We start from the raw sequence: 4,038 nt of genomic DNA, 5'->3' as shown, positions 1-4,038 counted from the left end.
GTTGCCATGTGGTCTGTTTCTTCTCTGCTCTCTACCTTCTGCCTGCCCCACCATCACCACAGGTACTACAGTGATCCCCACATTGTAAGATTCTTCAGAGTGAACCAAACTTTGCTGCCACGTTCACCACAGTGAGCTCCACTTTATTACCTGCTCACTGCAGTGAACCCCACTTTGTGTTACATATTCAACAAACCCCACCTTGTTACAGTTCACCTCAGTGACCCAGGCCCAGGGTAAGCAGAGGCTTCCGTGGGTGTACTCAGTCGTCTGAGTTCTCATGGCTTTGGGGAAATACCCTACTGGGAAGCTCAGTCCCATGATGGAAATCATTTAGACGTATTTGGTGTTTTCGCTTTTTGTTTTGTTTTTTCCTCCTCTGTAGCTTTGGAGCCTGTTCTGGAACTTGCCCTGTAGACCAGGCTGGCCTTGAACTCAGGGGATCCACCCATCTCTATCTCCTAAGTGCTGGGATTAAAGGCGTGAGCCACCACCTGGACACTTTCTTAGCTGTGGCCTCCTTTGGATTTGGAAGTGTGTTTTCATCAGGAGGGGCTGTGCCTGTGGGTGCAGAGAGGGGGAGGGCTTCGGTGGGGTAGTAGCAAGCTATGTTTCCTCCACCTTGCCTAGTGGCCACGTTGTACTTTTGTGAATTAATGATAAGACCAGGATGCAAGCACCTTTGCCTTCAGAGGTCACCTGGGCCATTCTTGGACATGATCTTGACCGTCACTGGGCACCACGAAGCCTCGAAAAATTAGTATTCCACATCCCAGAGCACCCTTGAGGTGAAAGACCAGCAGTTGTTCCCGAAGGGCTCTGTTGGTAAACAGAGATCCTTCAGTAGGAACAGCAGCTTGAAGGGGAAGCAGATGGAGCTGGAGGAGTGGAGGCTGGCTGTCAGCCTGGCGACCCTTAGACCCCACCCAGGTGACTTCATATGCAGCTGTCCCCAGACAGTTTCATTCCACTGTTAGCTGGCCAGAGTCGACAGTGCCAGCCTCTGCTGCGGGGTGTCTGTCTAGATTTCCGCAGCCACAGTCAAAGCCAGGGTGTGTGTTTCCCACTGAGCACTAGGATTAATGGTCGTCTGTCTACCGTTGTGGTCATTCTCTTTAAACTTGGAACTAGGGCTACGGGAGAGCCTGGATCCTTATCTCTGGGTTGAGCTGCTGATTCTGAAGCTCCTGTGCAGGACTGGGTGGCCTCTAAGTGAAATGGGGGTTGGGGATCGTAGGTTAGGTTGACTTCATTTGGAAAGCGAACTGGAGAGGGTTGGATCCTTTTCATCGTATTTTCTGTTTCTTATTTCTCTTTTAATTTCTATGGTTTTTTTTCTTGAATTTTAGTAGATAATTTCCTTATTTAAGATTTTTGGAGCTGGGCGGTGGTAGCACACACCTTAATCCCAGCACTCAAGAGCCTGAGGCAGGTGGATCTCTGAGTTCAAGGCCGGCCTGGTCTACCGAGTGACTTCCAGGATGGTCAGGGCTACACAGAGAAACCCTGTCTCGAAAAGAGGTTAAAAGCATTGCCTGCTCTTCCAAAGGTCCTGAGCTCAATTCCCAGCAACCGCATGGTGGGTCCACAACCATCCGTGATAAGGTCTGGTGCGGTCTCTTGGCATGCAGGCACTATGTACATAATAAATAAATACATCTTTAAAAAAGAAAAAAAAAGAGAAATTGTGGGATGCTAGGCTAGTATCTTTCCCACCATCACCACAGGCATTTGGCCATAGACTGAAACCCCCAAACTGTGAGCCCAAATAAACCTTGCTTCTTGTTAAGTTGCTTATCTTAGATGTTCTGTTACCATAGTGATGAGTTGACTAACATACGTCCTTCCATAGCTATAGCCAGATACCCAGTATGGGGCAAAGACAGCAGAAATGCCAGAGCTGGCAGGAAAGGACAGTCCACCATCACTTACCTCCCTGTTTGTTACCTGAGTACCCTTTGTTGTAATTTAGAAAAGGCCGCGCACTAGAGAAATACCCTGCAGCAGAGTTCACGTGGAGGGCTTTTATTAGGGGAAAGGGAACAAAAGAAGAGGGGAGGGGCCGGGCGGTGGTGGTGCATGCCTTTAATCCCAGCACTTGGGAGGCAGAGGCAGGCGATCTCTGTGAGTTCGAGGCCAGCCTGGTCTACAAAGAGCCTTAAAAGCTGGGCTTGAATTTTAGCCTGGAAGCTGTTGATTCTGGAAAAGTCACAGGACCTCTCTAAAGAGTGATAGTGGGCTGCGTGGCTCAGAGCAGCTCTCAGCCTCAGGCAGGAGCATCTTTCTATCGTGGGCATAATCAGTTAATACAGAGACAGATCAGATAGGAGTGAGCGAGTGATCAGCCCTTACTGGGACGTCTAGGGCCAGCACTCCCAGCCCCCACCCAGGGTTCAGGGAGTGGCTGTCTCTGAGGAAGGGGAGGAGACCAGTGAATTCATTCCTGAACCCACAGCACCCACAGTTACCTGGATGACTGCTGGGGGAGGGGAATTTTTTTGGGGGGGGTGGCCATTGGTAGGTTGCAAATGCTCCAGTGGAGAGCCCTAATCCAGGCGCATCACTGGGCGGTGGTGGCACACACCTTTAATCCCAGCACTCGGGGGCACAGGCAGAGGCCAGCGGATCTCTGTGAGTTTGAGGCCAGCCTGGTCAACAGAGAGTTCAAGGACAGGCACCAAAGCTGCACAGAGAAACCCTGTTTCAAACCAACAACAACAAAAAGATGGAAGGAAGGATGGGTTAGAATTGGGAGGACCCAGGGGAGTGGAAGAGGTTAGTGGGGGATGGATATGATCAAATTACATTCTATATGTGTATATAAAATTCTCAGAGATTAAACGAAGTATTTCTTGAAAAGCATTGTGAACAATAAAATTCTCTCGTGAGATGACTCAGCAGGTAGAGGCACTGGCTGCCAAACCTGATGACCTGAGTTCAATCCCCGGGGCCCACATGGTGGGAAGGAGGGAAGAATCTTACAAGTTGTCCTCTGACTTACAGGACACACACACACACGCACACCTGTGAGAGCCAGGCTTGGTTGTCACCTTGCCTGGGGAGATGATGAGGTCATTAGTGGAGCCATTGCTATGGAGCAATTTGTTTCCTTGGAGGACGAGAAACTCCTTCAGACTCGGGATATTCTAAAGGGAGGCGAGACATCCATCCTGCAGGGAAACTTGCTAAGCTCAGGAAATCACAACTTAGAGGTTCCTGGAAACTCTTGAGGTGGACCAGATCCACAAGGCCCCTCCCAAAGATGTATAAGCAGTGAGGGCTGCCGAGAAGTAGTCAGGTCGGCTGACCTCCGAGCAAGAGTGTGCAGTGAGCTGCAGGTTCCCAGCTCCATGAGCTGTCACTCATGCTGGGGGTGGGCTTTGGTGATGCAGCTGTCATTTCTGCTTCTATAAAGTACCCCTTCACCGTACTTCTGTAAGTAACCCCAATAAAACCATCTGGCTCATCAAGTTTAACTTTGGAGCTATCTGTACTTAAGTATCATCGTCTCTCTATCTGGGGTAAATGGGTGTTTGTCTAGCAAGAGTATCACACAGCACCCACCTCTGGGTCTGCTCAGGAGTCAACTGGATGCTGGTTTTGTAGAGACAAAGACAGTAGCAAGAAGCAGGCCCTTGGGTGTAGTGACTTTGGGCCCAGGTCTCATTCTGGCCTCTTCCGTGTATTCTCCTGTTCTTCCTATCCACTATGAGGTAATACGCACCCCTACCACGTGACTACCACCACGATATTCTGCCCAAGCAACTAGGGCCAAGTGATGATGGACTAAACCTTCTGAAGCCGTGAGCCAAGCAAACCCCTCTCCCTTAAGTTGTCTCTGTCAGGTATTTGTCAACAGTAAAAGATGCCACATCAAGTTTCTCTCGGGGACGAAGGGAGACTGTGCCCCCAAACAGCATCATGACCACTGAGCGTAAGACAAGACGTAGATCACCCAAGTGCCCACCCTGAGCTGGGCAGCCCTCCCAGAAGACTCAGGTCACCTGCTCAAGTTCCATCATACCTTGAGGCTAAGCC

The sequence above is a fragment of the Microtus oregoni genome, unplaced genomic scaffold (genome assembly GCF_018167655.1).
Source record: "Microtus oregoni isolate MIOR12 unplaced genomic scaffold, Mior012 000003F_ref0000135, whole genome shotgun sequence".
Classification (NCBI taxonomy): domain Eukaryota; kingdom Metazoa; phylum Chordata; class Mammalia; order Rodentia; family Cricetidae; genus Microtus; species Microtus oregoni.
The sequence above is the reverse complement of the archived record's forward strand: the minus strand, read 5'-3'. Positions refer to the sequence as shown.